At 40.0% G+C, this 23,856-nt stretch overlaps 1 long non-coding RNA gene across 1 annotated transcript in view; it reads right to left on the minus strand.

Moving 5' to 3' along the window:
• The window catches only part of LOC309674182, a 109,921-nt gene that overhangs the window by 74,981 nt on the left and 11,084 nt on the right, over positions 1-23,856 (minus strand). The window contains exon 2 of the long non-coding RNA XR_014269370.1: positions 5,849-5,927. This is a non-coding gene — a long non-coding RNA (uncharacterized lncRNA). The remainder of the gene's footprint in view (positions 1-5,848; positions 5,928-23,856) is intronic.

Consider the following 23,856-nt stretch of genomic DNA (forward strand, 5'->3'; position numbering starts at 1 on the left):
TTCTGCATTTACTGTATGACTTCTGCCAGATCAATTATGCCACTGAGATCAGTGGGGGAGATCATTAGCGAAACTCCTTTACATACACGGAGGGAGCTTCTATTCTTTGGGCATTTGGAAAGGAAGCTTAAGGAACAACAAACTCAAGTTAAGTTATTTCTGAATAAGAAGTCCACACCATGATTTAAGGTACTTGAGTTTACTACATGTTGACTTCCTGTCTTTGAGAAGATAATTTCATCTTTCCGAATGGTTTCATGCAAACAAGTCTTCAGCAGTAAACATGGTGAAACTCTCCCACCCTCCACGCACCTTCCAAAAACAAAGCACAAGGTAGAAGAACTGTTTCAAGTGAAAACATTTTCTTGTGATGGTGGATGTATCAAAACTGAAAATTGATTCCACCAGACACTGAAATGAGTACTTTGTAACAATGGAAAAAAGGACCCTGAAAGGGTCATTATATCACTATAAATATCATCTCCTATAGCCCTGAGATTGATTACTTTCAACCCCATTACTTGGATATAACTTTCAATGATGCTCTTAGCAGGAAGGATCTTGGAAAAAATGGAATACTAACCTTCACCTGGGCCCAAGGTTAATTTTACCAGCTATCTCAGCAGAAATACTCCGTGCAGAAAAGTCATCCCTGGAGCCTGATGCGTCATGTATATAAGTTGTCAGAAATACTGTTTTCTTAGGGTGACTAGAAGTACAGACACAGTTATTCATTTAACACAGTATTTGCACATTTAACGAAACATATTTCAATTCCCTAAAAAGTTGACCAAGTGGCATTAAAGGCTGAAGAAACCATGCGTATCTGGATCCTTATGAGATAAGAGATTGGTATCGGAGAACTGAGAGGCTTCACGAGCGGTTATCAATGTGCCAAACCAGTTCTAGTGTGGAAAAAGAGGAGTTTCGTTATTTGTGATTCCATTGAAGAAGGTGGAAAAATTTTATGGGTCTTGCTTATAAAAGGGCAAACAAAGGACGCAAATATAGAACTGAAGAGAAGAAGGTAATCCTCTTGAATGGAAAAATGTACCTGGAGTCTGAAACACGTACGCATATAATCTTCTCAGGCTGTTCTTGCTTAGTACATCCAGAAAATAAAGTTGTGTCTATTACCTCTTTCCTCTTTGCTTACATGATACGTGAACTACATATCATCTTCATACTCTGGGTTCTTGGCGTTTTAATAGATTAATGGCAATGGAAAAGCCACAACATTGGGTAGCAAACACTTCTTCGCCTTTCATATAGTTTCAAACAGAACTCTGAACTAGAAGATGCATTTCATACACATACCCAAGGTTCACAGGTACAAATCACAGACAGAAAGGAGGGAACAAGGCATTGGATGCAGTATAATCGAGCTGCAAATGTGGGTTAATCAGTACTGACTATACCTGCAGCAGACTGAACTTGCTCCAGATATTCTGATATTTTAAAACAGAGCACCAACAAGGCAAATAAGCTTCAGATTTATTTATTTTGGAAAATGACAGTGATTCTCAGTCACACAACAGTCATCTTCAAAGAAAATAAATGAAATCCAAAACTTCCTACTGATTGTGCGCTGTTCAGGAGCCAGCACTTAACACTGCCTATGCCCAAACGCAGCTCTATCAGAGCCCAGCAGGCTCTCTGGAGGAATCACACACTATCAGAACAACAACAGTCAAAATCAACGTGTAAACCCAGGTCCCCATACTACATGTCATACTGCAGCTACTATGAATATCCCTTCATGTTAACATAAGGGCCAAAGGCAACCTGTTTGCTAAAAATGAACACGTCGCAAAAAAAGACAGAATAAAATTATTGCTCAGTAAATACATTACTTCTATGAATTAATTGCATTGATGAGATTTGTGCCCCTTTTTGTTGGCGTGAACAAATAGCTACCCTGCTGAGCGAACAGAACCTCTAAATCCAAAAGAAGTTTGCTGTCCATGTAGACAAAGAATAAGATGACAATCGTGTGACAAACATTTATCACATTTTTAATGCAGTTCTGGAAACTGGAGATGTTCAGCAATAAGAACAGTGTAAAAATTGAGACAGAACAAAATGAAACACCTAAAAGCATGGTTGTTGGCAAGGAGCTATCCCCGGGAAGGACTGAGGAAGGGCGGCACTTCTCAGCAATTTTTCAGACCCAACACACATTCCAAGCTTCTACTTTGTGGAATCTCTCCTGCTCTTCCTAGTTCATGGGAAATTTCATCTCTGCCAGACAATTCAAGGGAAACTGAACTGTAAATTCCATTAACTTGAACTTTTAGACAGCAACTCGGCTACTGTGAGTCACTGACAGCTGGGAACAATCTTGCCAGCCTGGGAGAGACACCAAATTCAATGCAATAACCACCCCCGTATACTCTAGTCCACAAAAGCCAGCACTTCTGAAAGGAATCACAAGGATGCTACTGCTTACTGGAGAGGGAGATGCCAGTCTGCTAGAAAAAAAATCCCTCAGCAGGAAGGGCCTGCTTCAGGCAGTTGCTGATAATACAGCCCCAGGTGCCCAGAGCTTCTCAGCAGAAGAGCACTTCATGCCCAAACCTGTTGTTTCTAACACAGAGGTCTGAAACTTTGTGCTGCACCTACATTTCTGTTTTGAGTGGGGATCTGAAAATGGGGCTTAGAAGGTTTTCTTGGAGTAAACTTATGTACTTACAGTGACCTCCAAACCATGAGTTCTCTGGGTATGGATAACGAAGAATAGCATGTAGTATGTTAATGCAAAGACTCCAAAGATCCCTCTTCAGATTCCACATGTATCAAAGGTGTTCAAGCCTTCCTCCACCACGAATCAGAACGCAAAGAAGCGGATACCACAGAAAATCAGGGATGAGCAATCAGCTTCTTTCAATATCTAAAATTACATTGCTAAATCAAACAATATTCCACATGAAGAAATATTTTCTATCTCTGGTCTCATCAGGCTCTCTGATTACCAAATTTGACTTGTGCGTTATATGCCACTTTTTCTAGCTGCATGAAGTTACTGCATGTCTACAGCTCCGCAAATTACATGAATATAACAGAAGGCATACAGTAATTGATTTAAAAGAGTGAGAGAAATGACAACAGGAAAGAGGCAATTTGATCCAGATCTCTTAAACTCCATCTTTTATAAAAGTATCACATTTGGAAATAAAGTTAAGTGAGTGAGTTTGTTTGAGGGATTTGGTTTGGGTTTGATTTTTTTTTTTTCTTTTTTAGGAATCCATGCCTTCTGGAGGACAACCACAAAACCACAAGTATCCTCAGTAACTGCCCTAACACTTTTCAACATATAAGCTTTGCTTGCTCTTAGGGCCTTATCTATAAAGGCAAGTTTTAGAGGAAAAAACAAACCACTATTTCTAACTCATTTGTACCACTGAGTTTCACATGATTTAGCTGCTAACGTAAAAAGACCAAAGATGCTTAGCCTCAAGAGTACCATGGTAATTGCTGAACTAAACCTTATTGGAAATGATTATTCTCTACAGTCCCTCAGGTACAGAGAATTATTCTTTATGATTATTTAATAAAATTACAACCTCATAACTGTAACTTCTTCCAGGCCAGATCCTCACATCTACCTGCCACCTCTTGCTATTAAGCTTGCTCTTTGCTTGCTTGCAAATCCTTCTGCATATTGTATTCCTCATGACTGCTCCTCACTGCTTCCTGACAGAAGAAACATGCCAAACACAACTGGAAACTCTAATTCAATTTATATTGTTGTGCCAAATGTCTGTCAGGGACGCCTCTGACACACAGAACTGGATTTGAGCTGTATGCAGTAGACTACTTTAGTGTCCTTCTGTTAAGAGACTGCAAGCATCGTTAGTCAGAAAGGTTTTTCTCACAGATGTCACAGAGCAAGAGAATCACAGAACAAGGCCTTACTCTACCAGGCATATTTATCTATACACAAAAATAGGAAAAGAATCTTGCCTTGCCTTTCATGATTTCAAAGATATACCCTGAAATTTAGTAGACGTTTTTGAAATTACCAAAGCCCCAAAATAACCCAGAAACCAACCAAACAAAACCCAAAACAAATAAAAAGGAAATAATAAAGTGTAACACTTTTTGGACACTAAACTCCATGAAATATTCCTAGAAGGTCAGAAACACGATTGAGATACAATAGTGGCACGTTAATATGGACTTCTGACATCAACAGGCAAATCTTCTGGGACAAGATGAATAGGCTCCAGATCAGACCAACAGCAAAGAGCATTGTGAAAACACTCTGATTTTTAAAACAAGTGGATTAAAAAAAAATCATCCAAATTGCAATTACAGAACGGGAGCTCTTCCAACCTCTTTCCTTTTAACAAATACTCATAATCTCTCCTAAGAAGTGTTTAACAGCTGCTTACAAGTCAAGGCAATACTTAAATAACTATTTTTAGGTAAATAATAAATATTGTATCAAATACATACAATAATCGCATTTCTCTTAATATGATATGATATCCCTATTAAAAACTTTATTACAGGAAAAAATAAGCAAACAATAACAGTAACTGACAAAATTTAATCCTATGTATCTCTCTATGTTCAAGTTTTATCAAGTATAAAAGTCCAGCTTTCTAATGGAATATATAATATTTGCTTTTAATATTGAACATTCCAAGATATTTTTCACCATAAAGTCAAGATATTTACTTTACATAATTTCTAGTACATAAAAAGCCTTTTTAGGCTACTAATTGGAAATTTCTAGAATGTTTTACCCATTACTCTCTTTGGTTCCTAAAATATTAAGCTAACGATTCAAATGCAGAGTGGTTTTACAGGTAGAAGTAGATAACACCAGTGTTTTTAAATGCAGAACATATATAAGGAAAATTGTCTGCAGAATACCAATACACACCTGACAACATAAAGTTTTACAGATGCTCCTGAAGTACAGTCTTCAAACCTTATGCATGGCATCCCCATTTCTGATCGTCAATGCAGTCTCATTGAAACAGACCAATATAGACTTTACAGTGCCACATATTTACTTTCATCTACCCTTCCTTAAAGTACTAATATTCTCCTACAAACAAAGTTTTGTTTGCGTGCAGATAAAACACAAACATTATTTCTCAACCATAAACCACTCAGATGTTTTTAAAAGTTCCCTTTTGTACTAATCCCCTCTCGTTTTACTCTATTCGCTGCCAACTGGAAACACTTGTAAAACGACACCCTCCCTGCCCGCCCCCCCCACCGCACGCCTGGCACACTCAGCATTTCACTGCCTGAAAGGAAAGATTTCCAGAAATTCCTGCTCAAGCACTCACAGCGGGGCAATACCATTAAACTTATCCCCCATCTCATAAGCAGCTTTCTCCATTTGATAAAAGCCTGTTTTCTTTTTCTTCCAGTTAATGCTCAGGTACCTCAGCTACTTTCAGCAGACAGCTGATGGGACAGACATTAGATTTGATGAAGAATTCGCACAACTACGTAGGAAATGGGTAGTCAAGTACTCCTCTCAGCCATCCCTTCCCATGGGGGTCACTGGGTAAGGATCATATTTTTATTACTGTTTATTTTCAGGGTCTCACAGACTTCTCTAGCTCTAAATTCAGACCTGTTCAAGAGATGAAACATGCCTACCTTTCAGCTTCTGTGCTCTGCAGTGCTGCAGAATGCCACACGATTTACACTAAAGCAGAATTTAGCAGTGCTTTGACGGCTGAGGCTCACAATTTTATGAGCTGGTAGATTAGATTTTCTCTATTGCAAACCTAGATACAGTTTAAGGTGACAGGTTTGGTGAGTCTAAATTTATCAGTTCCTCTGAACGTAAATCTACATCAAAGAGGATGGAAGTACTCACCTTTTCAGCGGCACTTTTGTTCAGAAGCCAGCAGCAGAGCGAAAGCCAACAATGCCTGGCTCACAAGCACACTCTCCACCTGGGAGGGGGAAAAGCGTAAAATGGGTCTGGATTATAGATACACAGGAAAGAAAGATCAAAGGGTACTTCAGTTTATACACATATGAAAACCACTGCACATGGGCTGAGCAAGCAACCACTCTGTTCTAAACACAAATTATTCAACAAGACAGTGCACACAGTGTTGTGCCTCCTTAAAAACACGGCAAGTGAAAGTGAAGATGGTGTTTTTTAATCACTGAAACTGATCCCCAATTATATAAAAGAAGAAGCAGGAAAGGGAAGAATATGCTAAGAACCTCCTGGCTTATTTTAAGAGCCGACAGACCACTAGTCAGAGCTGCAACTTCCATGACTGTAAGCATAACGGCACCAAGAACTTGGCTTTAAATTTCACACGAAGACCTTTCTTCATAATGAAAAAGTTAAAACACACGCAGATGAAGTCCTCGATACCAGAGCCCAGACAGCAGCTTAAATCCTTGTAGAGACTGCACGTACAGACCATATACAGCAATGCAATGTAGCATCATAAATTCGCTTTCTCTTAGTGCTGTTTGAAAACTAAGGTTTAGGGCATTTTGCTTTACAAAGGAAAACCTTGAAACTGGTAGACTTTCCAAATTCTTTAAATAATCTCCTCGTATTAATCCTGGGGCTGCTTTCCAGCCAACAGGAGTCAGCCAGCAAATGCCAAGCACAGCCACGTCCTTCCTCTCTTAAGCCAGGGACTCAGACAGCAGCTCCATGAGACTTCTTGTTGTCTTCCCTCGCCACACCAGAGCCTAGCGTGCACCTGACATCTTTCCAGACAAGAAGCCACCGAGAGTAGTGGTGAACCTGAACACCTTTTGTTATTTACCCTATTGCACAAGCCAAACGGAGCAGCTTAGGGCTGCTCTCCATCCCCTCAGATGCAGCCAACCTGACTTTCTGGCTGCAATTTAAGATGCACTTCGGTTGATTAAGGAAAAATTCTCTGCTGCCTTCCTCTAAACTGAAAAAGGTTTTGCCCTTGTTCTTACCATGTGATCAACTGCAGGTTGGTCGCACGTAACACAAATAGCTCACAGACTGGGAGCTCCCTCACCATCATTCACCTAGATGCAAACAGGAACAAAACAGTGCAACTAGACCTGTATCTGGGATTCGTTTGCTCCCATTTACTTGCAGCTGCAGCATTTCGGCAGAATGTAGCAAGGCAACATTCTTGAAAGTCATTCCCAAAGATTATTCACCTTTCTTCTCCCCTTATATCTTTCTACATTGTTTGCCCAGCTGTTCCTTTTTTAAACACTTTTCTAAAGAAAGACAGCATCTAATGCTGTAGATTTGAATTAGCAGGAAGCATTAGGGAGGCAAAATTAAAGAGTTAAGAGAGGCTGCCAACTTGCCTTAATACCTCAAAAGCAAACATAAATTAAATGGGTAAAAGAGACGTACTAAATTATTCAATTTATTTTCATCAGAAAGCTGACTCTTTGATGTTAGATTATTTCCTGAATCTTTCTACCAGCCTTATATATTTGTTCTTATATATTTGTTCTTCCAACCTTTCCTTTGGGCAGACTATTCCATACTTCATTTTATTTCATAATCTCATTCCCTTGTTTCCAGTTATGCCCCTTTTCACCTTACTAAATTAATTAGTTTCTATCTTTCAAGTATGTGCCTCTCAAATATTTGTAGACTCTTACGCGTCTCTCAACTACACTTCTAGTTATCAGATAGCCAAGGTAGGCATGTTTGCCTGTCGGTCCCTTGGTCTGTACTCATTCGTCATTCATCCCTCAACTCTCTTCAGTTGGTTTACATCTGTCCAGAAACAAGATGTTTGGGCCTGCACGCTTGGCAAGTTGACTCTCACAGTTGTTCAAGAAGGAACTTCTCTTTAATTTGTAGAAGCCAAAACCATATTAATTTGATTTTTGTTGCCATGGCACATCTGCAAACTGGTTCATCTGTTGCGCAACTACCACCCCAAAGGCTTCTGGTGCTTGGAAAAACACTAGTGCTTTTCCAGTTTCACTCTTCCCCTGGTGCACACACAAAAACATTTCAAGTTAAACTTTTTTTTATTGCATTCTCTCCGGTGCTTCCCCTCAGAGGGGAAATATCTAATTTTGATACTCTTTCATTACTTCTAGTAGCTCTAGTTCTTCTATGTTAGTGTCTTCATCTACATCTGATTCACATCCAACATTCAGCATCTTAGAAGTTTAAAAAAAAACCCCAGCCTATAATAAAGGTGTTAAAAACATACATTTCTCAGTAAGATAAAATGAGACAAGGTCTCCACATGGCTAAACATATTGTTGTTCAGCACTACTACTTTGTTTACATTTCTGTGACTTTCTGTTGTGAATTTCCTACTCTCAGCCCGAATTACCTAATGCAAAAGGAAAAGACCAGAACAGACAACCCAACATATCTTAAGCCAGGTAAGATACACAGTTAAGCCAACAGCACTGTCAGAAGGCAGCAAGTATCTCCCTTTCCCATACATTAACCAGTCACCCACTGCCTTTGTTGTGCCGCCACTGCCCTGTGCTGGCATACGTTAAGGAGAGCCAGGTATCTTTCAACTTTAGATTTAGTGCACTGTGCATCTGCACAAATACGTGTAATGGCACTACGCACCAGATTACACAGGGACCAGAGAAGAGTGGGACTATGTGAGAATTTATGCCACTGTAAAGTGTCCAAGGGATACTGGTCCTGTGCTCCCGTTTGTAAGCACCACCTCAGCATAGGAAAGTAAATCTGAAATCCTATAAACTGGGAAAAACCCGAGACTTCTCAAGACCAGAGGGAAGGAGAATCCTTCTGAGCATGTGAACACTGAAGATTCCTGCATAGTTGAGGGGACAAGATGAATTGAACACAAGGTAGATCTGTTAAGGAGCTGAATTCTTTCAAGGATTAGAAAAAAAACGACGGAGTAAAGGAATACAAGAACACATTGTTTATTGGAACTTTCTCAAAAGATTTGGTCAAGTCCTTCACAAAGAGCTACTCAAATCACTGGGCAGGCAAGAAGAACAAAGTACTGTCACAAGCGGGAAAGTGGCAAAAAGAAACAAAACAAGAATCACTGATCAGTTTTGAGCGTAGAAGAAGGGTATTTGTGGAGCTCTCAAAGATTAGCATCTGTTTTCCTTCAGGTTGTTATTAAATAGTTGTAAAAGAAAGCAAAAACTGAAATAAAATTTCAACTGAACACAACTTTCAGTGAGGTTGGTTGAATACACAGAATAATGTGGATTAGTTTAGGAAATTCTAAGAGAGAGCTGTGGGGCAATTTGGGGCCACAGCAACAGAGAAAATGAAAAAGAGAGAAAAAACAGCAAAACAGAGGGAGGCTTTTAATTATGAGCTATAAATTACCTATAGTTACTCTGTAAGAATTTATGTTGTGTGTCAGTGAAAACAGTCATTTGATCATCACAGTAAAAAAGTAAACAAGACATTTAGAAAAAATAATAGACATTGTATATATTAATATTCTTTAACGTACACTTTCTTAATACATATCTTCACCTTTAGTGTGTTTAAGTCCACCTTGACTGAAACTGCATTTAGCAGAAAGAAAAATCTTCAAGAAAACGCAATGAAAATTATCAGGGCAAAGAATACGCTTAAAACTGAAGGGCAACTATACAGAAACAATTTTGGTACCCTTGAAATCACAGACAACAGACTCAGAAGGAAATTCTTTCAGATGCGATCAGTGATAGCTAAAGCATTCCCGACACATTTGCCTGTTATCTCTATTAACATGTTCCAGGACGGAGTGTCCAGAACATCCGTAGGCAATCCAGTCTACTGCTTAACCGCTTGCACTGTTGGAAAGTTTTTCCCGAAGTCTACTCTAATTCTGCGATTTAAGCTCTTTACTTCTGGTCTTACCTGTGAGAACAAGGAGGAGAAATTATTCTTTTTCTCTTTGCAGCACACTTCAAAATTTTTAAGTTACTGTCGCTTCTCAAACCTGAACAATCCCATTTTCATTACTATTGCTTTCTGCTGAGCTACTTCCAGTTGCTCTTCATCTCATCAAGTATGGTGCGTAAAACCAGCCGCAGCAGTCCATCATTCCAGTACACAGCAGAGAGAAAGACTACGTGCCTCAAATGCTGGGCTCCTTCATATACATTATTTGCATGTTGACTCATGTACAAGGTATGATCCACTATAACACCTGCTTCTTTTCCGCAAGCCTACTACTTAGCTAGCCTTCGCTGTTCAATATTTGTGCAGCTGATAAATCTTGCCTAAACAAGATGTTTACCTTAAGCAACAGCAAAACTAAAATTAAAAGTCAAGTTACTTAAAGTGGATGGGAGGAACTAGGGGAGAAGAAGCTGTATGTACCCATGTAATCCATTACCAGGGCAGTATTTTAGTAAACGGTAACAATAAATATGAAAATAGAAACACCTTTAGCTTCTACAAACACAAAGGAGATAGGCATTTATACAGTTTGGGTTTTTTTTTTAACCTCCTTGCCTTTCAGTGAGATGTGTGTGCTTAAGTCTCTTAACTGTTTCTGAAGCTCTCACTCATAATTACGTAATTGTCCATTATGGAGATTTTATCGCTTCCTCCAAAACAACTGACCATCAGGTACTACTGGAACCAGAACACCATATTACACACATCATCTCTCTGACCTGATGTGGTATTCTCATCTTCTTTTTTTATCTCTCCTAAGTGCATTTTATGACGCAAAGCAAGCCAAAATGGAGACTGGGTTTTATAATAAAAAGAATTATGATATCAAAGAAATAAAGTCATGAAATGACAAATAGAAATTTTTCTTTTATGTATTTGTGCATGAGTTCTGAAAGCTATCACATAGGATTTATGGCAAGACCTAAAAACGTCGCCTACAGTTAAAAACAGGAAGCTGTATTTTGTGACCAAATTGTTGAGAAAGCATCATATCATTTGTTTCGACTATGCTCTCATTGCTATTTACATTACAGCACATACCAAAAGGCCACAACCAAGGTTAGGATTGCTATATAATATGTATCTATCCAAACACATACACAAGCACACAACCGTATCTGTACATATAATCAGATTTCTGTATGCCTAATGAAAGACAGTCCTTCTCCCACATACTTTTCAAAAGAAACAGAGATAGCACACAAGAATTAGAACAGAAGTATTATCCTAATTTTACAAAACCAGAAGTGGGGCAATAATGAAGTAAACCACCAAAGTTCACGTGAAAAGCAGAGCAAGGGACCTAGGTCAAATTTTCTAATCCCAGTTACAGCATATTAACCATAAAACAATCCTCCTGCATTCCTTTCTCTAATCACCAAGTAACACAGACGTAAGATGCCAGCATCTAACACTCATTCACAGTAATACTGGTGGCTAAACAACACGTAACATTTCTCCAAGAGAAAGCAAGAAATACTTCCAATCTTTAGCATCCTGCATTTAGGAAGCCACTATCACTGTTTTCATTCCTCCTCCTTCTCTGCCAATTCATACCAAAGGCCTACACAGACAGGGTTTAAGCGAACAATTTATTTCGCAACTGAAGCAAACTACAAACTCAGTCACTGCAGTCCAACTCCAGCAGTTGGTTAAGTCATGAGAACTAAAAAACTGCTTTAGTTACTTCACCCTTAAAACACAAGTATCACGGAGTGCTACTAGAACTGCTAGAAAGAGAAAAATCACACAATCACACCTGAAGTTCAAGTACAGCGCTTCTGCATGTGAAGACTTTAAGAAATAGAGGATTAACTGAAGAAACAGTACCAAAACCGTGACAGACGTTTTCATCTACACTTGAAAAAAGCATGCAAAAAGAGGCAAGAGTGGCATCAAAACTGAGCGTGTATATTCACAAAGAATATCGGAAATGCTGCAGGAAATGATGGAAAAGAGAAGAGCTGACCCAGAAACCAGGTTAGAAAGGGACATCTCCCCAGAGCCCTAACAAATCCATTACAAGACCCTAGGGAGATGTTAAAAAACAAGGGGCTTTTGTAGCAATGTTTAACACTCCTTTATGCGCCACAGTGCATATATTTACCAAGAAGAGTAATACAACACACTGAAACTAAAAATACAATTGTGTGCTGAAAGAAGTTAAGAAGACAAGGCAGCATTTGATCAAAGACACGCACACGGTAACAGACTACGGAAGGGTACAAATGATGTGAGAAAAACTGATACGGGTTTATTTCAAAGAACAGGGAAGAAACCACAGCGAGAGAGGTGGCAGAAAGTATCGCGGAGGGCATACTTGCAGTTTAGTGAAAAGCCTAATGCAGCATTACAGGCAAAGCACAATTTGCAATAAGCACGCAAAAGAGCCAAATACCAACATGCAGTGGGCACACAGGAAAAAACATCTAACTGGGTACTTCTATGACCTATTTTGTTCATTTTATATTAATGATAGCTTTCTAATCACTTTATGTTTGTATCCAGGCAACAGGACCAACCGTGCATGTAAGAGATGAGGATGCTATTAATATATTTTTAAGCTGGGGCAGATGACAATTTTTTATGGAGGCAGTGAAGAATCACAGGCCTTGCTCTCTTCCCACCAACTGGCAAAAAACCAAACCGTCCCACTCACGCTCCAGATTATACGCTCTGCTGCAATATAGCAGCAAACTACTCCCATCACACAAATTATCACGTGATAAGCACCAATTCCACATCTATCCTGTGATACGATTACTCCCAGGCAGAGGACAGAAAAAGATCAGTAAAAGTTGGCAGGAAATGGGTAATTGGGACAATTCATAAACTCCCCAACTTGCTTTCCAGCACGTCTGCAGAGTCCTGAGAAAACTGGGTGGACCATAGGTCAGTTTAACTTTGTTGCTGCCGTGGGTCCAATATGCTGTCCAACCTTCTCACCTTTGACTGACGTATTACAGTTCTTGCTCTCATCCTGTGTCTCTCACATGCAGCTTTCAATCTAGCAACATCAGAATGATTTACAGAAGAAAATAAGAGTCCTCCCAGTAAAGATAAGGTAATGTATGCGAACAGCTAAATGGCAATGGGATTTTCTGGCTCATGCCAGAAAGAGCAGCACACCGACCTCAGCTAAATACAGAATCCATCCCCTCTATCCAAAAGAAATGCCTGTACACTATTAATATCACAAGATGAAGCTCAGCTGTATAAATAAAACCTTTCATTTCAGCTGAGTCTTCATCATCTCTCTGGCATCCACCACCTTCTCTTCACAACAAAACTCTCTGGAGGGCCCTTCAGTGGAGATTTTTCATAGCAAGCCTGTTGCTCAAGTACACTGGACAGAAATGCAAGCCTGGTTTTACGTCCTCTTGGCAAGTTAACATTTATAAACAATTAGGTCGGAATTAGGAAAACAAATCAAACAATGAAGTTCTGAAGGAAATGTTCAAGTAGTATTTGCAAGTCAGCGTGGTTTAAAATGGAAATGTATTGTCTGGAAGTCAAGGGGACCTTCATGCTCTTTCAAGAGACTCGCTGACGTGCTGGATGACCTCAAGCACCATCACTTGATCTTTCCCACATTAAAAAAAAAATTCCTTATATGACCTTCCTAGGTACCTCACTTTGAGAATTAAAAAACAAATACACTGTAAATCCTCCTATTATTATTACTGCTGTTACTATGGGGGCTGGAACTGTCGTCAGCAAACAGGCAGGACATAATTTAATTTTCTTCAAATATTTATTATGCGACAACATACCCATCTGTTTAACACTCACTATATTTAGTTTCTGTCTTAAAAAACACAGGGAAGGAAAATACCAGCTTCTGCCTCTTGCTTCCCCATATCCTTTCCAGCCACATATGCACTAATAAACGGCCATTATCCTTTCAACTGCAGCACACAAGAAATTGCAGGAAAGCAGACAAAATTTCATCTTGGATGAAAACAATTCCAACCACAAATTTATTCTCCAATATGCCAAAACCAGAATCCCTAGTTTTAGCAGTATTAAATAAATTTTTCATTTCAGCATTCAGGACAAAGGACAGGATATGAAGAAAAATGGTGGGAAGAGAGGAGATAGATGCCAATAAAGCACTGTGCACAACAACCATATGCTAAAAGAGGACAGATATGAGAATGTTGCATATCTATACAGAAAAAGTAACTTTTCAGTAGCATTAATTTTTGTCCAGTACATTATAAAATCAACCATCATTCTTGAGTAACAGCTGGTACACAAAGGTGCCTTTGGCATCTAAATGTATTCTATTCAGACACTTTTATGAAAAGGCTTCTCTTCTCTCCATTTGCACTGTATTCTTCCATCTGCCTGTATGCAAAGCTCTTTATCTAACATGTCTCACGTCATATCACTGGGACTTTGAGATAATATAAGTCAAGGAGGTAGCAAAAAATCTAAACTCATTAGCAGACACTGACTGAATTTGCTAATAAGGAAAACAAAAAAAAACAGAAGGCATCAGCTAAAATGCACTCACCTCCTTTTATTCTTCCCTATTCCCTCCTCTACTATTCCAATGCTGAGATCATGAACTGCTCCCAACACACCTCAGCTCCTGGCAGCAGCATCCCTTACCACACCAGTCCTGGTCCACCAATGCAATTCCACACACAGAGCTCAGCCCTAACTGGGAGCACGCCCTAATTTTCTGCAGCTATTTATAAACTGTGATACCACATCAGGTCAGTCATGCCTCTCTCAAAGGCCAGTATCCGAGACTCCAACAAAAAAAGGTGTGGAGCTCAGGCCAAAGAAATTCCAGAGCATTGATGAAAATGTATAAGCCAAAGGCATAAATGCAAAAAGATGCCCAAAGTTATGATGCTTGGATTGTTTTTAACAGTTTCTCTTCAGATCTTCTATTGCTGACAACCCTTCCTCTATTTTCACAGAATCAAAAGATATCTTAGAACAGTGATACACTTACATCATTAATTAATTTATTGGTAGTTGATGGTTGAATGGATAGCAAACAGTAACTCCTTCACAGTGTCAGTATTTTGACCATCGACTATAGATGTTTGCTGGCTTGTCTTTTTGCTCATGAACTGTGGACACCAAATGCATGAAGAAACTGATTTTTTTAAAAACTGGGACTAACATAACCAGTAAGGATCTAAATATTACCTTTTATGCACACAAAACAAAGGGAAACCTAATAATTTAGGAGAGATGATCGTTTTGAAGTATGTCGGTGTTTACAGCCATAACCCACCAGCTCAGTTTCTCTCTTGTGGCATTGCTCACTCATTTAGGAGCAGTCTGACCAGACAAGGTGCAGGTAGCCCTGCCGAGGCCCGGCCGTGCCCCGGTGCCACAAGGGAGCATCAACGCTACAAACCAACAGTCAGGGCTGCTCTGCCCCAGCGTGGCCCCGCACTTCAGGCGTAGCAGAGTAAGACTGGATAATACACCGCCCTTTTATCTGTAAATGACAAAATAATATCAACAGGCTGCCAGAACACCTCTCAATCCACCCGTATCCGACCCGTATCGGCAGCACGGAAACACAGCTGCCCACTTACGAGTCACACTCCTCTGGAGCAAGGGCTGAGCATCGGCACCGGCAGAGGCCTCTAACCTCTCTTCAGTTTCTCAACAAGGACAAAGGTTCAGACAAACAAACATAAAGTTCAGTCCAAAATGAGATAACACTGGGCTTTGTTTAAATAGAACATGATTTGACAACAGGTTAAAGATGTGCCACTGTCTGCCTGACCCAACCAAAATAACAACTAGGTCTACTCTATGTGTTATAGTTCTTGAAGATCCATCCAGACAAAAAAAAATATTCCACATTACTCCTCAACCCGATCAAAAGCTTGCATTTAATGTAGACTACCTGCACTGTAGAATATGTTTCTACCTAATATTTTATCACCAGTGTAATAACCTGACTATAACACCTTGTTTTTAGTGGGACATTCATAATTTTTGTGGTCTGGTAAGAATCATAGTTATTTAAAACACTTCAAAATTATAAAGGACACAAAAATGTCATTCTAAATTTGGGCAAAACCTCATTCACATCAGTATCCTGCTATTCGTACTGTTCAGTTCCAGGTATTCCCAAGACTAGCAGAAGAAAGCCTTGAAGACAAATTTGCAAAGCAGTCATCAAGAAAAGTATTCCGTATTCTCCTTTACACTTCGGGATACCTGAAGCTCAAGGAAGCTGTCTGTCCCTTCCAAAAGGCCTTACAAGTATGTTTTCATGTGCAGGATTTGTCTATGTAACAATTACTACTCTCATAACACATAAATATCAGATTACTTTTGACCCCATGAAGTTTTAGCCTCAATGATGATGTACTGCAGCAGTGAGTTCCACAGACAAATATGTGTGCTGAATGAAGTATTTTTCCTTTGGACAGAACTGAATTTGTTACCTTCCAGTATCATTGACAGTCTCCCTTTCTGATGGCAGGAAGCTATCTACTCCTAAACCACTGTTCAAAACAAGAAAGTGTCAATATCTCTTTTATGAAGAAACTATTTCATAAATAAAAAGTACACTGCAATGACTGTAATTCATAGAGATGCTGTAACCGGTATGAAAGCTACAAACAACACATACGCCATACCTTCTGCATCTGAGATGATGCTTCTTACCAGCAGTATTACCCTTTCTGTGTCGCTGCACTAGAGATCAAAGAGCAGAGCTCAGAGCACCTCCCTCACAGCTCAACACCGAGGCCTGGGAAGAGAAGGACCAAAGTCCCATCACGAAATTACCAGCAATACCATCGTTGTGAAGAATGATGGTAAATACAGTCTTTAAAGGGCTGCTGGGTTTTCTGAGCATGTCAGCACCACTATTCTATACTAGAAAGAGACACTCCTCCTTTGATGGTGGGAACAAGCGTAACAGCTGTATGCATTAGCTATTCACTGGAGTCTTGTTCTTCTAAACTTGCCATCAGACTTAATTTTTACCTGCAGGATGTGAAGTTTCCAGTAGTTGGTGCCTTCATGATGCTGTTTTACAGAATTAAGAAAGTGGCTTATATAAAAACCACCCAAACAATTCCTAAAAATTCACAAAAAAGGTTACTTAGCTAACTGACAGAAAGGAAGAAATACACTGAACAATCCACTCGGACATTCCAATACAGTAATTTGTCCTTTTCATCCACCCCAAATTGTTAGAGTGGGCCGAGTAAGGCTTTTCACTGCCATGAAGTGGCTCATCTGTCCCGATCTGGCCAGAACTACTGACAGAAGCTGGAGCAAAACCCTCATCAGTGTGCTGGCCAGCTTCCCCGCCATCATCTGAAAACCTAATAGGAAGTATGTGACCCTCTCCCCAACTAAGAAGCCTCACATAGCCAGTAATTCATCTCTTGCAATTACAGGTGGCCCTGAAATAGATTAAATAACTTGCTATCCATCTTCAAAGGTACTCTTTTTTTATTTCAGTTTTTCTTGTATTGACAGCTGGAAAGCATAGATGGCTATCTAAATACTGTTAAAGAGATCTGGTATTATCTCCCTGATGTTAGCCATCAGGACTTCACTTGGGTCAAATAATCTCTCAATTTAGTAGAAGAACAATTCCAGACAATTCAACAATTTTTTTAAAATATTAAATTAAAGGATATCTCTGATAGGCCTAACGATGAGATCACCACTAATTCTGTAATGGCAGGAGCTTATGCAATGGTTTTGAGTCATTTAATGCTGGCAATGACCAAATATCAATGACATTGTGGTTTTAGGACATGTGAAAAAAGGTCTTTCGGCACTTTAGAGGGGGGTTATGACAAAGAGTGCTCAACCTGGATGAGCCAGAGACACTCAAACTGGTCATACACCAAAACACCAGTGAAACAGCAATTTTCATGAGTTCTATCATGTTTATCTAATGTTAAGAAGTTAAATATGATGGATATTTGCTGAGTTCCCCCTCGTCAACACAGACTGTAAGTGAAGATGGCCCCACCTGCCTGACTCTATTCCCTCTCTGAAGCAGCAGAGGTACAAACACTGCAGCTACTGCTACCCCTTCCACTGCAGGCACACTTCCAGTAAATCTGCGACACGATCTAGCGACACCTACTTGGAAAACCATTTTAGCAGGTCCTGTGAAAAAACAAAACAATAGTACATGATCTACCCACAAACACTAAGACAGGACTTCATCACTGAGAATTCAGTTTAACTACCTCCACGGAGTAATCTGCTTTCTACTTAAATCAACTGTTTTTACCTTTCCCTGAAATAGTACTGACAAATAACTAAAAACAGTTACTTGCTAATTAAGGAGTCAAAGAGGGAGGGAATAGTAGACACAGCAGGCACCTTCCACGGATGCATGTTACACAGATGAGATACCAGGCAAGAGCATTTTACAAAAAGGCCTCAAGCAAATGCTGTTTTCCATTTGATCCCCAAAAATAACTTCTAGCACAGACAAACTACCTAAAGCTTCAAAACAGCTGAATTCAACATTGGGCACAAAATGAAAAGGTTGATTACAAATCAACATCTCCTTTAAGTTCCTTTTAAAAACATTTTTAGAAGACTTCTCCACATCGATTTTCCTTCTTCCGCTAAAGTTTCTCTTCCAAGCCTCAACACCTTGCACAATGTTTGTTCTTTAATATGAAAAAATGTATCCAGAGACTTTTTCCTGTGGCGTTGCTGACAGAGGTAGAGGAACGTGACTCACTTCCTGTTTGTTTTTTTAAATCCATCAGCAAAGTCTGTGGTGTCTCCTACCCCGGCTTTCTGCTCCTGAAGATCTGACACCTGCTCCCACCACCAGCCCTTCTTCCCCTCCAAAGGGCAGGCAGCTCACAACCAGCCCTGCGCAGCCCTCAGAAGCGAAAAGCCCCTGCAAGCCATAGGTCAGCAGGCAGTAACACCAATGTTTGCTGTGTCCTGTACTTCTCATTAAATCTGTACGCTGACTATTCCAAGCAGTAAGCTTCTGGATGCAAGGACTGCCTCTTCCCTTCTGTAGTGGGAATTTCCTAGGGCTAAATAAATAAAAATATCATTTAAATATCAATCACAACTCTGAGAACTAATGAATTTCCACAAAGTTACAAAAGAGGCAGACCCCTCAGTATTTGCACGCAGGTTGCCAGCAGCAGTCTTCCAATTAGGTGGCCTTGTAACAGAGCAGAGGCAAAGCATTTTTTTTGTTTTAACACAGTGATCAACTGACTGTTAACCTCTTTAGTCTCTTCCATGTGCAGACATGGATTTGAACTAGGTAATATGGAAAAATGGGTCTGCTTTAATGATAGTGCCTAACGAACCACTGATTGCACAGTGATTTTTGTTCAGGATTGCTTAAGAACGAAGTACCAGATGACAGGACTGCTCAGCTACATCACCAAGCCCAACACAAACAGGACTAACATAACAAAAGATCCTCAAGCCTACAGAAAACACAGCAACTCCACTAAGAGCCCCCAAATTTAAATCCCTACAGATATAACTTACAAAAGGAGCAATCCTCCTGGAAAAATAACATGGAATTCTTGATGTAGAAAACAGTAACAAGAAGTGGTATTTTTTTTCCCACCCAAAAGGAAACTTGAAAAAGCATAACTACTGAAATGACTCTGGGATAATACACCACTAAGATGAAAAGGGAGCCATACCTCTCTGAACTATTGCTTCAGTCTCGAGTCTAAAAGGATTTCCTCACAATAACTTGTTTTAGACTTTGCATGTTAGCTGTTACATTAGAATATATTCTGAAGCTGCACACTTCACAGCCAAGACGAACTCCAGGTAGTCAGCCCTCTGGGGTGTTAGGAGCCACACAAGACAGATTAGGAGAGGCATCTGATCATCATTTACCCTACTGTCTGCAGGATCTGCTGCTCCAGCAGTGGATTCCTGCCTGTTTCCTTGCTCCGTCTTTTAAGTTTCATGGCCTGAAACATACCTCTGCCACTGTATGTTATTGTTGCAGTTTTTTCCCCTCAAGAAACAGGCTGGCTTGATAAGGAAAAAGAAAATACCCCATCTGGACAAGATGACTGCAAAAGGAAAGGAAATTAGTGACTCATAAGCTGTATATTAAGCTGTTTCACAGGACCTCCCACTCTCAACCTCCCCGCTTCCTTTTTCCCTAAAATCGCTTCGATTTATGGGTTTTTCTCCCTGTATGCTAGTCAAGCATTATTATCGTTTAGGCCAAAACACTAACGCTATTATCACAGAAGAGAAGACCAAAGGACAAAATACAGGAAGCAATTCAAGGTATGATTTTTTTTGCAACTCATTATTCCCCAAAGACCGGGAAAATAGTCCTAGCGAACGCAGCAACCTCAGCTCCCAAGATCTAGTATTTCAAGGCTGCAAATAGCACATACCGCTTTGTAATACCAGTAAGAAGAATTAATACACAAACAATGCCTGCTTAACTCACACTGTTGGGTTCCAAAAGTTCAATTAATACCAGTAGATACAAAAAAAACCCCTTTCAATCTCTAGCATGCTTTCTTCCTTAAAGTAATAACAAAGAAACATGTATAGATGGTAGAACTAAAAGATCAAGTTGGGGAAAATGAATTTTTTCCCTGTATTTTCATGATCCACATAAGTCAGAAATTGATTCACTTAAGGGGGACGCATTAAGGTTGCACAAGCAAAATTAATTCTGATATGTAAGTGTTTGTCCTCACAATCTTCAGAGTATCTGAACGTGGTGGTGTACATCCATACACATGCCTCTGTGCATATCTCTCCTCCTGTCTCCAATTTCCATGTTAAAACAAAATCCTAAATGATGAATTCCACTACATAATCATCCCACTGATATCTCATGCACATCACCTGATCTGCCACAGGGGCATCTTGAGCTAACCATAAATTATAGCAACTATAGGCAGTTGTTCTCAGTGTGGTAGAACTATAAAAAACAAGCAGCAATGCTAGAAGGTTTTAGGTATTCTCTGACAGCCACAGGTCTTCAGATTCAGAGACCTGGATTCTATCCAAGGCACAAGAAGGTGCTACAAACCTTTGTATCTACTTCTTGCTGTCTGTATCTTAGCTATTTCATCTTCTTTTCTCCTCCAACACCTCTCTCTCCCACCTAACCTGTTATAACCTAACCTTCTCATGTTCCTCATCCCATGCTTGCCCGTCCTTGTGGGTCACCTGTTAGTTCCCTGTCTAATGTTTCCCCTTTGGCAACACAAGCTGACAGATGCAGTACCCTCCTGATGGAATACTTTCCATTTCATTATCACCCAAAAACTTACTAGCACCTTAGCACATCCCCCTTTTCTATGAACCCCATTCATTTCCTAGAATCGGACACCTTTTTTTCAACACCCATAATCTCTATTTCCCACAACTTAAAGCTTCAGCTCCCGTCTCCTTTAGGGCTGGGTCTGGGTGCTGGCCTGCTCCAGCTCACAACCCCTGGATGCCCCCCTGGTACAGGACCTCCCTCGTACTCCCTCTATACAGAGACTGTGGAGCCCAGACTACAGGACAGGCTCTGTTCTGGTGCAAATCCAGTGCTGACCATACCCAACAGGCAGGGACCTGCAATCCAGGGGAGAAACCAGGGTCAGCCCCAGGCTCACACATGCTCACTGGGGGTGGGATCTTCCGAGTTTCTAACCAGCTCGACAAAGTCTCAAGCATGCTTAAGTTACATTTGTTCCCCTGATGTTGTATCTCTCATCTAATTCTCATGGGAACACAAAAGAGTATTCTAGCTGTAATGCAATATCAATAACCAGATTATATGTATTTTGTATATAGACTTCTATTATCTTTGATAGTCAAAAACACAGTAACAGATATTCACGCTCATGATAGTTCATATTCATTTCCTTAACCCACCTAACCACATTAGTGAACAAGACACCAGCCTCAATATACAGATTCTCTGGAGCGCAGACACAAACCCGCTACGTTGCTTACTTAAGTTACCAATTACCTTCTCCACCTACACACAGAAAGAAAAAAGAAAAAGTGAGTCCACTCTTCCCCTGGAAGGGGAATTGAGGTGTGGTGGTAAAGACTAAAACTTCAGCAGAAAATGCTGCAATCATGTAAGTACTAGCGCAAAAAAAGACTCTATGCATCCACCATCTTCTGATGAAAATTTATGTGGCAAAGTGCTGAAGTTGACTCAGCTCTATTTACAAATGCTTCAAATGTTTGTATCTCTTGCTGAAAAGTGAGCTCAAAGTTTTCCAAGGCAAAGGTAATGTGTATTGTATACTTTGAAAACATACAGTGTGGTTTAGTAAATGTTTATCATTACTTACCCACTGGAAGGAAGAAAAAAAAAATGAAGCAAAGTACAAAAACCTTCCAAAGAGAACTGAATTTTTTCCTTTTCCAATTTGCACACCTGTGTTGGGAGAGTCTTTTGATAAAGCCAGTGGCCAACCAGCACATGCTATTTAATTGTGATGAGCTGCATGATGTGGTGTGATAAGAACAGCTCAGAAGGCTAGGAAATAGCACTTGCTGAAAATCAATAGAATTTGTTAGAGGTGGAAATCTTCACAGGACCTCAGATGTATGGACATCACAGATCTCTCTATGCAATGAACTTTCCTGAGATGAAGCTGCTCTTCAGAACAAAGTAAGTCCTATTGTGCAAAGCACAGCCCATGCAAAGTCATACAACGAACAGCTCCTCTAACCAGAAATAAACTGCTTTAGAAAATGTAGCTTTTTATTGGAACTGACTTTTGGGTTTCATTCTGACAGCTGACATCTTTCTCCAGAGAATGTCTGATTATCTGTAAACTACTTTAGATCTCATAGTAACAGAAGAAAAACATTACATTCACAGTTTAAACAGCACAATCAGGAAGCTGAAATTGCCACGTCAGATATCACAACTGGGTGGCAACTGGTTTGTAATCTCTGGTATGGGGCCTTCCAGTCCCAGCACCATCTTTCAGAAAAATAGCAGCTGGCACACAAAGATCAGAAATATCAATATTGATTATGAAATTCACATGAAATTTTCAGACTGCTGGGCTTTGGGGGAAAAAAAAGCAATGCTGGCTTTCAAAACAGTTTTCTGATCTCCTGGAAAATCCAGATTGGTAATGTAGTAAAAGCCAACATCTCAGCAAGAATGAAGGTCCCCTATTGTAGGTGCTCTCAACCTCACCACACGCATCTGCCCTTTCTCACAAACCATCTGCGTGCAAATGACCAGGAGGAACACGGTTTACCTCAGACTGTTAAGAGGTTGACACACTTCACTGGAGTGAGAAGCAGAAGAATATGGTAGAGGTAATCTTATGACTGCCCGGCTCTTGGAAGGGCTAGGGGGCTCTGATGAATGTATTTATTGCTGTAATCTTGAGCCAAATGCCTAAGGGTGACTGCTATTTCAAATCCTCTAAAGCCTGTGAAAACAGATAATCCATTGTTTAAAGACTTTAACTAAAAAAGACCAAGGTTGCAAAGCCTCAGGCAGAAAGAACAATGGAACAGCAGACAGGAGAGCACTTTGCATTAGTTTGCTGCCTGCATATTGCTACGCTCTGCACACTATATAAGAAATAGCAGCAATTGGACCTTTGTGTTGAGAAAGAGCTTTTACTGAAGAGGGAAGAGAAAGGGGATTCCTCTGCCCGGTCTCATAGCTATCTGCTCCCAGACGCACTATACACCAAAGGTTTTAAGTCTTAGCAGTGATTAGTTATGCCCAATATGAGCTACATTAAAAAGGCACAGAATTTTTAAAGCACTTGGCACTTGCTCTGCTAATGAGGCCCCTTTAATAAAATGCCTCAAGCTGAATACTTAAATATTGCAGCACTCAAAAAAATCAGTAGTCATTTATAACTTCTGCAGCTAGTATACTTAAAGCACAACAATGCTGTGCTACCAGAGTAATGGCAATGCTGACCGTGCTGGTTTCGGCTGGGGTAGAGTTAATTTTCTTCATAGTAGCTAGTATGGGGCTATGTTTTAGATTTGTGCTGAAAACAGTGTTAATA

This window comes from Vanellus vanellus (genome assembly GCF_965231255.1).
Source record: "Vanellus vanellus genome assembly, chromosome: 7".
NCBI lineage: Eukaryota > Metazoa > Chordata > Aves > Charadriiformes > Charadriidae > Vanellus > Vanellus vanellus.